The following is a 12,297-nucleotide window of genomic DNA, read 5'->3' as shown; positions in this document are numbered from 1 at the left end:
CTTGAGGTAAAGGGTGAACTCATGTTTTGTCATGTGATCATATTACCTGCTTTTGAAACAATTGAGGATGCTACAGATTTAAGTAGATCTTAACTGAGACCAAATCTGCTTTCAAGAAGCACTTAAAAAAGGTGCCTGCCAGCAAAGGCAACACAATCATAGCAATTAGGACTAAGTTTTAGCCCTCTTTAAGCTTTAGGTCCAGAAACAATTCAGAGGAAATGTTCCAAGGAAGGATTAAACAATGAGATTACACTCTCTCTATGCTCACTTTAATGAAAGCAGGAAATAGTAAATTGGGTCACTCAAACATGACCTGATGAAGGAAATGAAAGATACATGTAAGTGTTTTTGTTCGCCAAGTCCTCACTACAGTCGATAAAACAATAATCTCAGTAATAACATGGTTTTAAAATGGTCCAATGGGTCAGTGCACATCTCACTGGTTTTAGGCCGACCAGGTCTGGACTTTCAGTTTTGAGATATTCTTGATCTCACACTTCTGGAAATTTTTAACAAACAGAATCAGCAACAGAAAGGTAGTGGTTGAATTAAGCAGGCTTCCTACAACATATGGCAAGGACTGATGGAGCCTGAAGTGAACCAGACCACTAATTTACGATGCAGTAAGCGGAGAGAATTACATGATGCTGTACATTTGAAAAGCATGAAAATACAGAACAGATCAGGATGCTCCTCCTACTATTCAACACTAATTACAAATGCGGGCCTTTAGGCTAACCTGAAGACCTCAACACTAAAATCAGGCTCTTATTACACATTTAACAAATTAACAAAGCCTGTTATTATGTATAATTAACACATAAATAATGCCTGTACCATGCAAAACATTTTTTCCTTTTATTTTCACTTAAAGGGGTCATGACATGTATTATTATTTTCAAATACGTTCCTTTTTTTTAACTCTCTTTCTGACCCTCTGTTAGTTGGGGTTAGTTAAATTAAATTTCTGAAAACACCCTCATGTCGTTCCAAACCTATAAGACCTTTGTTCATCTTCGGAAAAAAAATTAAGATGTTTTTGATTAAAGGTGCCCTAGAACCAGTTTTTACAAGATGTAATATAAGTCTAAGGTGTCCCCTGAATGTGTCTGTGAATTTTCAGCTCAAAATACCCCATAGATTTTTTTTTTTATACATTTTTTTAACTGCCTATTTTGGGGCATCATTAACTATGCACCGATTCAGGCTGCGGCCCCTTTAAATCACGCGCTCCCTGCCCCCCGAGCTCTCGACTATAATTCAGTGCATTTACAAAGTTCACACAGCTAACATAACCCTCAAATGGACCTTTACAAGATGTTCGTCATGCATACTGCATGCATGGATCGGATCATGTGAGTATAGTATTTATTTTTATAAAGAATGAATATGTGTTTATGCATTATACAGACTGCAAGTGTTTAAAAAAGAAAATAGCGACGGCTCTCTTGTCTCTGTGAATACAGTAAGAAACGATGGTAACTTTAACCACATTTAACAGTACATTAGCAACATGCTAACGAAACATTTAGAAAGACAATTTACAAATATCACTAAAAATATCATGATATCATGGATCATGTCAGTTATTATTGCTCCATCTGCCAGTTTTCGCTGTTGTTCTTGCTGGCTTACCTAGTCAGTTGATTCAGCTCTGCACAGATCCAGACATCCTGCCCTTATCTAATGCCTTGAACATGGGCTGGCATATGCAAATATTGGGGGCATACATATTAATGATCCCAACTGTTATGTAACAGTCAGTGTTATGTTGAGATTCGCCTGTTCTTCAGAGGTCTTTTAAACAAATGATATTTATATAAGAAGGATGAAACAATGGAGTTTGAGACTCACTGTATGTCATTTCCATGTTATTCAACTATGCCAAATTAAATTTTTGATTCTAGGGCACCTTTAAATCCGAGTTTTTTTTAATCTCCAATAGAAAGAAACGAAATTACCATATCAAAGTCCAGAAAAGTAGTAAAAACATTGTTAAAATACTCAATGTGAGTACAGTGGTTCAACCTTAATGTTATAAAGCAACAAGAATTAGAATCTATTGAGGATAAAAAAACTGTTGGATCTCATCAAAAATATCCTAATTTGTGTTCCGAGGATGAACGAAGGGGTCTTACGGGTTTGGAACTAAATCAGTATTTAATTAGTAATTAATGATTGTTGTTCTTAAAATAGGTCTGTTGTTTGAACCGTTCAACTTTGAGCAAATTTCTACAGGGGGAGAAAAGGATTTAAGGGTTGCTGAGATTCTTCAAAGGTGACCTAATTTAGTTACTGACCTTCCAAACACATCGCTGTACTTGCAAATGCCAGCCTGTCCAATTAAGTCTGCATTAATGTTTTGGGGTCACTGCACTTCAGCAGTGAAAGAATATGATGTTCCAGAAGTGTGTGAACAACGCTACCGCAGGCCACCAATGCAGAGACTCAGCAATCATGAGCTGACAGAGTGAGATGCGACATCTCAGTAAAGTCGGGCTGCAATACATCCATCATAACTCAAGAGACTTCAAAACGGATAAGATACTTCCAGCTAATTGTGTAAACACACTCTTACACATGTTCAAACACATTAGAAAAGTAGGTGTATTGTGACAACCGCCAGTGCATTTTGGGTAAATACTTTAGTGTGTCATCACCTAGGAAAGAATCAAGACTAAAGAGCTTTTTAATTAGTACCGAGGGAGAGCGTCTCGGAGTCTGGTTTAGTCCCACAATGCTCAACCAATCTACAGAGGAAGGAGGATTTGTAATGCCATTCAAATCCTAATGGGTCTATATCCTGTGTGACTGATAATACTGTCTGCAGAGCTTGGATTCACATCCAATGGATCACTCACTGAGCGCCAGAAAAGGACCTGGGATCCTTTAGAGATTAGCATTACATTAGCGTTGATATATACTGCAACATGAGGCCTAATTATCTGAGCATTTCCAACTCCTTTGCTCATTTATATGACTCATTCACTGGGAAAGCTGTAAATTCAATACCTATGGGTTGAAATTCATTACATAAAAGCTGAATTATAGAGGTTTAACAACATTATGGGATTTTATTTAAAAATATCCCTGTTACTATGTAGCAACAGAAGCTACAATACAGCAAGGAATAGATGTGGCTGTCACTTAAATTGATGTCAAAGTCATATTATTCATGCGTCTATGCTGTGTGGGTGTTGAAAAATAACACAATGAACTTCATAGTTTCATTGCAGAGCCTTATAAAAGCCTTTGTGATGTCACACAAATGCATGACAAAAGTCATAAACAAAAGTGTCATCTGTTCCATTGCACATCTGTTTTTGTTACAAATAATGCTTTTTACAAAGCTTATGCTGGGCCTGTATTGCTCACTCATTCACAATTCACTGCAGAAAATACTGTCATACCATTAAGGAGCAAGCTAAACGTGACAGAGGACAGAAACAAACAAACAAACAAACAAACAAACAAAAACTCAAATAGATTGTATTATTGTATAACAGTACACTGTTCGGTACATACAGTCACATGACGAATACAGTCAGTCGCAAGCGATCATTCAGGCGATCCACACTCAGATCTATAAGGGGGTGCACGCAGTGATGCAATACTGTTTGCTAACCGCCAATACAGGAAAAATCACAGAAGAAGAAGAACAGATAATCTATGCATATATGTTTATGTGTAATCTCTCAACCAATGCCATCAATGGAAAGACATCAATAAAACAGCTTGAGAACAATCTCACGTAGCATTACATTTACCTCAGGCAAGTCATTTAGTGTCTACAGCATGTTAGTTCACTAGAGAATTGAACTCTAGAGGGGAGCATTTCACTAAATACATGCACAATATGTATATTCATTATATTTAATTTACTTGTTAGTAACGTCTTATATATATATATATATATATATATATATATAGCTCTCCTTCCTTGCAACATCGCTATAGTATCAGTTAGTGTGCATCAGTTTTATAATCAGTGTGCATTATGGGTATAAAACAGGAAAAACTCTATGTAGGGAATGTGATTTTTCACACACTATTGCAAAAGGACTGACACCCCATACTGTGGATGATATGAGAATTTTAGATCTGTTTGCAGCTCTATGAACATCTGAATGGGATGATAAAACCAGCTTCTTGGTTGAAGACTGACTTGCATATTTATCTGCTTGTCCAGAATCATTCAGTTGAATAGCTTAATTCCAGCTGAATAGTTCAATCATTCTGGTTGAATAGCTTGTCACAGCAGGTGAACATCAGGGCACTTGTGCTATTATTGCCACACTACCATACTTCTGTGGACCTCAGGGTTAACAGTCAATCAATCAAGCTTTATATACTGAACCTGACTGACCAATCGGTCAAGGTCCAAGGTAGGTGAAAAACCACTGCATGAGCCAAATAGGGATTAACACCCTTGGATGGTGCCAGTCATTAACTATTGGTGTGGAGTAGACAGCAACGGGAGTTAAAAGGGTTAAGATCCAGTTGAGCGCGATCTGTTGTGGGTTTGGCACATCTTTTGGCAGGCCACCTGGTCCCCTGTGCTAAACGGGCTGAAGACAGAGGCAATCTGTCTCGTCAATGAGCCACCATTCTCAGATGTCCACCGCTTTTATAAAATATGCATAAGTACTTATTTTCTATGCAAGAATAAACATATAAATGGGTTGGTGTCAGAATTCAGTAAACAAGTTCTGGGTGAAATGAAAGAACATCATGGAGCCCCAGGGAAAAATGCACCTGATTCCAAACAATCTCCAGCTGTCATGTCTCACCGCATCCCTCCTTTCTTCTTCCACTTATTCAAATGCCATCCTCACTTCCGGTCTCTTTCTCCCTCCCACTATCTTTTATTCTCAGACAATGGCTATGCTTGTCCCCAAAACACTTATTTGGACACTTAAGCTACTTAAATTTATTCATATATATTTAAAATTTAATTTAAATAAATGATATTATAAATGAATATTAATATAAATATATGTATAATTTAAATGTATAAATATAATTTGAAGTATGCAATTACCTTTTTGAATATGAATAATTTTTAGAATTTTTTTTTTTGAAAAAGTGTTTGTATTAAAGTTCTAGTTTGATCAGTGTTATTTTAGTATTATTTATATACTACTATAGTATCTAGTTTAAGTTTTAGTTGTTATATTGTGTGCTTTAGTCATTTATTCATATATTCATATATATATTCATATATACACACATACATGCATATTTATTTTTATGCCACTTTAAAGGTGCCCTAGATTCAAAAATTGAATTTACCTCGGCATAGTTAAATAACAAGAGTTCAGTACATGGAAATGACATACAGTGAGTCTCAAACCCCATTCTTTCCTCCTTCTTATATAAATCTCATTTGTTTAAAAGACCTCAGAAGAACAGGCGAATCTCAACATAACACCGACTGTTATGTAACAGTCGGAATCATCAATATGTACGCCCCCAATATTTGCATATGCCAGCCCATGATCCCAACATTATGAAAGGGATTAGACAAGGGCAGCCAGTATTAACGTCTGGATCTGTGCAGAGCTGAATCAACAGACTAGGTAAGCAAGCAAGAACAATAGCAAAAAATGGCAGATGGAGCGATAATAACTGACATGATCCATGATAACATGATATTTTTAGTGATATTTGTAAATTGTCTTTCTAAATGTTTTGTTAGCATGTTGCTAATGTACTGTTAAATGTGGTTAAAGATACCATCGTTTCTTACTGTATTCACGGAGACAAGAGCCGTCGCTATTTTCATTTTTAAACACTTGCAGTCTGTAAAATTCATAAACTCAACTTCATTCTTTATAAATCTGTCCAACTGTGTAGCATTAGCCGTTAGCCACGGAACATAGCCTCAAACTAATTCAGAATCAAATGTAAACATCAAAATAAACACTGTACTTACGCGATTAGACATGCTGCATGAGGAACACTTTGTAAAGATCCATTTTGAGGGTTATATTAGCTGTTTGAACTTTTTTTATGTTGTTTAAGGCAAGCGCGAGCTCTTGGGGTGTGGAGCACCAGATTTAAAGGGCCACACACCCTGAATCGGCTCATTTATAATGATGCCCAAAATAGGCAGTTAAAAAAATGAATTAAAAAAAATCTATGGGGTATTTTGAGCTGAAACAGACACATTCAGGGGACACCTTTAAAAAAAAGTTCTAGGGCACCTTTAAGTGTTAGTAATTTTAGTACTTCAACGTAAACTTATTTTCAGCAATATTTCAAATTTTCATTTATGTTTAGTTAACTATTAACTATTATAATTTATATTTTGATTTATAATTCAGCTTCATTGCTATTAACAAAAAACGATTTCTAATAGTAGTTTACAATAACAACACTGAGTTGGACTGATATTTATATATCTAATACAATGACATTCACACATTTTTAAGTGTGACTCAGTTGTTCAAATACCTATTGGGCCTACTGTAAATTTAATGGGTTGCCTTTTAGGAGAGGAAAACCCCTTAATAAAAGGTGATGAGCGAGCAGATTAACTCTTTAATGCTCTCGAGCACATCACCTCTCCTCCTACACCCCTCTTTCTCCGTCTGCTTCACAGTAATCCACTCTGAAGGACAATGATGGAGGTTATCTAGCTAAGTGCTGTGCACTTTTCCATGCCTAATTACATTCGCTAAAGCATGTGCTGAAAGGTAACACCACCCCCGTAAACACTGAATCAACATGAATGCACTCAAGCCTGCAGTAAAAGTTGAATTCAAACAATAAATATGATCTATCTGCCAGTGTATATTGTAGTTCAGCGACACACTGCAAAGACTTTGATTTGACACAGTGCTAACTGGCAGAACAATAAAGCCAACCGCTATTTATAATGGAATCCCCAGAACTCATTTCACAAAGTTCTACAAATGCCTCACTTGATCATTTAAGCCCTGGGTATACTTTGTGAACGCACAGCCTTGCAAAGTATTTCATACATGTACACAGGTGTTTGACATATGCACAGTTTTGAGCAATCTCTCGCCACGACTTACAACCCATGTAAATATATGTTTTCTTTCATGCTAGAGTTGTACAAATGAGGGTACAAATGAGGGTCACACAATCTGTTGTCTATATAGGCCTCCATTATCGCTGTAGCTTGCATGCGTTCCGGTGTTGTGCCGAAAAAAAAAAAAAAAAATGTGCATAAATGTACAAAGTACGCACGGTTACAAAAATCCACGGTGCGTATACAGTACTCTTCGCGTCACGGGCGCGCCGACTCTCGCGTACACGTAAAAAGTGAAGTATACGTTAGGTTTTAAGCTACGTGTCCACCAAAACATTTTTAGTGAGCTGAAAATGGCAGGTGCTCTTCTAAAAAATGGCCAGTTGGTGGTGCTTGAGAGCATAGTAGAACAAAAGTCATATTTCATGGCGAATGAAATGTTCCTCCAAGCATTATTTTTTCATATTAATATTGTGGTAGCCCAGGGCATAATTTTCAAACCTTAGTGGCCAGAAAAAAAAAGGATGTATATAATGGACACTCAGCGCCTCTGCAATCTTTTTAAAATATGATTAAATTTATCTTTATTTTTTTTAAAAAAACAATGCTTTGGTGGACATGGCTTTGTTAAATATCTTGGCTAAAGCTTTCAGCTACCAATAAAATGCTGAAACTCATTTCATACATTTATTTATTTTACACATCTACTACGATTTCCCCTTCTAAATCAGTGCAGAAAATGAAATAAAATAAATAAACATTGTTTATTTTTTTCAAACCTATTTTTGTGAGATGCTTTGCTTGAAAAAGCTTTACACATTTACATTTATTTAAATCACTTTTAAAGAATTCTTCAGATTTTCCCTCTAAAATAGTGCAGAAAAAAAAGTATAAATAATATATTTATTAAATTTATATATATATATATATATATATATATATATATATATATATATATATATATATATATATATATATATATATTAAACAAAATAACTTGTATCTGTTTTTGTTTTGGCATAATTTGATCATTTTTTCACTGTCGGTTTCACTTATATAGATATTGATTACTCATGTTTAGTCACATAAATAAACATCAATTTCAATAGATGGTCATGATTTTCAATGAATTATGACTTTAGGTCTGTTTGTAAGCTATCATGTGGCTTTTGAACACTTGGAGTCATATTGTCTGCTTTTAATGTGTGGTTTTGGAGCTTAATAGCCTCATTCACTTTCATTATATGAAAAAGAGCAACCAGCACATTCTATAAAATATCTTCTTTTGTGTTCTACAGAATAAAGAAATCCACACAGGTTTATAACAGCATGAGGGTGAGTACATGATGACCGAATCTTAATTTTTAAGTGAACTATCCCTTTAAGATGCCTCAAACTGTGCAGTATTGGGATCTCCAGCAGCCTGTTCTAGAAGTACCGCATTCCATCACTACTCAGTATTCGCTCTGGGTCTCAGAGTATCAGCACTGCATCAGAGAGTGAAGCTGATTCATACGAGAGACTGAGACGAGAGCGATGCACATGCACACACATATTTTCCCTCCATAAACCAGCATTACCAGCCATCAACACAGATCCTACATGCTCCAACCAATGAGAAACAGAGACAAAATTGCATTTCCTTTGCAAAAACCAATCACACGGCAGATAAACAGAACAGAGTGAGAGTGGCAACACAAACAGATACACTGGGACAGAGAGCTAGTGTGCTTCCAGAACAGATGCGTCTTTTTTAGGGGCAAAGCACCACATTCATCCCTTTTCCACACAAACATACACACACACTTGCTCATGAAAGGCTTCGCAACTCTATAGAAATTGCCATTTAATCCAAGAAAACTTGGATTTAAATGGTTTTAAGCACCAACACTACTTCATATTTGATTAGTGCTTCATATGAAAATAATTCCTTTAAAGACGTGTCGCATTTATCCGAATCAAGATTGCACAACCCCACCAGGAGAAATCCATTACACAACCAGGCACTAAACAGGATGCCTGTTGAAGTCAATTGAGTTTATCCTCTCAATCTAAGCGCAGTTCATCCAAATAGCTCTGGTTTGGCAAAGCTCGCACTCTCAGATTTGCTGGGATACTCTGCATGCTGGACAACACTTGATTGGAACAAACCCTGCATTGACAGAACGAGATGTAAAGAGGCAAGAGAGAACGAAAGACAGACAGGTGGCGGCACTCTGGGGGGGAAAACACAGGCTCGAAACCCATCTGGTGAGACCCAAGCATCTGTAATCACGGACAACACCCCAAAACCGATGAGGACCAACCAGATCAAAGCATTCGGCATTTTGGACAGGATGTACCTTCCTCATTCAATCATTCAGGCCTATAAAATATTAACTTAAAAACTTCTTATATGAATAAATCATAAGTGTGTGAACATGCTCAAAAAAACAAAACAAAAAAAAAAAAAACAGAGAGCTGTTGGGTAAACAAATATTACGTCAAAACAGTCCTAACACTTAGACATTTCTTGAATGGAACGTAAAAAAACAAAAAAAAAAACACACACACACACACATGAAAAAAATATCAGCACTTACCAGGAAACTGCTATAAGCACCTTGACAGTGTTTGGATATTCTTGATATGTCCACAAAATAAAATATAAATATGAAAAACTAATAATATTTTAAAAATACAAAATAATGAATCAGTTTTAAGCAAAGAAAAGTCGTCCTTTTAGATGCAAAGCTACAACGGCTGACAACAGCAACAAGACTAGCTGGTGCGGGCAGTCACGGCGAGATGCTACAATAACAGCATCCCCTTTTCAGGAAAGGATGGATAAAGGAGGGAGTGACAAGCGCACAGGAGAAATGAGGCAGGAGGGGAGGAGGGGCACTATGGAGCATGCTCGCTGAAAATCCCTGGGTATTTAAGCGTCACATGACCTGCTCTGAGCTGTCAATCATTGCTGGTTGGAAAACGTAGGGAGGGAAGGAGCAAGAGAGAGAAGGAGAGATGGATGGGGGACCATTATGTTGATGGGTACAGTACGGAACGGTGGGTGGAGCCATTACAGCTGCTTTTTTTTCTCCATTTAATTAAAGAAAGAGGGAGAAATGAAACTGTAATCTCTCACAGCCCACCCCCAGGCAAGAAGCCCACCAATGGCACTCGCGTTTCCGGCTTAGAGACGTGGATTAACCCCTTATAAACTGCAAGCACACCTACACACACGTGGGTTTGTTGGGACTTTCCATAGCCATGATTTTCATACTGTACAAACTGTATATTTTATCTCCTAAACCTAAACCTACCCAACACAGAAAACTCTGCATTTTTATATTTTTAAATAACATTATTTGGAATGATTTATAAGATGTTTTTCTCAAAAAATGCCAATTTTGTCCCCATAATGTAGGAAATATCAACATTTTTTGTCTCAATAAGATCCAACCAAAATTGTATTGTCCATCTGGTGGCGCCATACATTTTAGCTGTGTCCAGCAAATAGGACATCCAAGTAGACATAGCTGGGGTAGATGGTAGACAATGATAGTGAAGAATCATCTAGCAAAAGAAAAACCAAAGGGTCCTTTTGGATCTGAGTCCTCAGAAGATCTATCAATAAGTCCCGGACTGAATACCAGAACTGCTCAATTCAAGAACAGTCCCAGAACATATGCATATATTTACCTGGACTTGTGCTGTTACACAAGTGACAAAAAGGATCAGACTTTCTTTTCATTTTATATAGTAAATGTTTATATTTTTTATTATGGCATGATTTTATAACATCATATATCAACACAGCGCAAAATGGTATTAAAATTATATGTAGAATCGTTGCTTTGTTGTGAGAAAAAAATGTCCAGAAAAATGAATTTCATTGATGTCATTTGGAGTAACCAATATAAAGGGACCATTTTGGATCAAGTCATGCGGTCAAAATCATGAGACAGGATGTGACATCATTCAGACACCTGCAAAGGACCGCATGGTCGTGAAGCAAAGTAACTAACTCTCTTTTAACTATTTGAAAAATTCATGTTTTCACTTGCTCATACGCATGTCCCGAAACATCAGGTCATTCGGTACAACCGTTATAAAATATGGAAAATGTTGTAATATTTTAAAAACTTGTACTAAATATAAAATGTTTGACTGTCCTTTTGCTAGCTAACAAGCTAATTAGCTAGCTATCTAGATATAAGCCTGTTAGCACTGTTTGAAAATATTGTAATTCGGTAAAACCAAAATTTTGGTTAAACCTAATGACTTTTTTGGTGACAAATTTTGTCGATCTTGTAAAAAATGACAAAAGCTGTGTTAATTGATTATAAAAACCACATAATCTCATTGTTAACACTTAAAACTTCCAAATTAATTATATCTCCATTATGTTTGTTTTATATGGAAGAGGATTAGGGCCAAGCAATAATAAAAAAATGAAACCATCTCGAGATTAAAGTTGTTAAATTTCGAGAAAAAAGTCGAAATAAAATGTTGATAATAAACTCATTAAATTACGAGAAAAAACTCGTTAAATTTCGAGAAAAAAGTCGAGATAAAATGTTGAGAATAAACTCGTTAAATTACGAGAAAAAACTCGTTAAATTTCGAGAAAAAAGTCGAGATAAAATGTTGAGAATAAAGTCATTAAATTACAAGAAAAAAGTCATTAAATTACGAGAACAAATTCGTTAAATTATGAGAAAAATGTAGTTACATTTCGAGAAAAAAGTCGAGATAAAATGTTGAGAACAAACTCGTTAAATTACGAGAAAAAAACTCATTAAATTTCGAGAAAAAAAGTTGAGATAAAATGTTGAAATTATGACTTTATTCTGAACATTTTATTTCGACTTTTTTCTCGAAATTTAACGAGCTTTTTCTCATAATTTAACGAGTTTGTTTTTTGTAATTTAACAACTTTTTTCTCGTAATTTAACAAGTTTATTCTCAACATTTTATCTCGACTTTTTTCTCGAAATTTAATTACATTTTTCTCATAATTTAATGAGTTTATTCTCAACATTTTATTTCGACTTTTTTCTCGAAATTTAACAACTTTAATCTCGAGATGGTTTTAATTTTTTATTATTGCTTGGCCCTAATCCTCTTCCGTAGTTTTAAAAACCTTATTCGTCAATGACATATATAAAATAACTTGTTTTCCATATTGCATTAATGAAGTACATTACATTAAAAGTACTGCTTCAAAAGTGACAATAAATACACTTATAATGTTACAAAAGGATTTCTACTTTTAAATACTGATGCAGAAACTTGTGAAAATGAGATCCAGG

This window comes from Chanodichthys erythropterus, chromosome 6 (genome assembly GCF_024489055.1).
Source record: "Chanodichthys erythropterus isolate Z2021 chromosome 6, ASM2448905v1, whole genome shotgun sequence".
NCBI classification, from domain to species: domain Eukaryota; kingdom Metazoa; phylum Chordata; class Actinopteri; order Cypriniformes; family Xenocyprididae; genus Chanodichthys; species Chanodichthys erythropterus.
The sequence above is the reverse complement of the archived record's forward strand: the minus strand, read 5'-3'. Positions refer to the sequence as shown.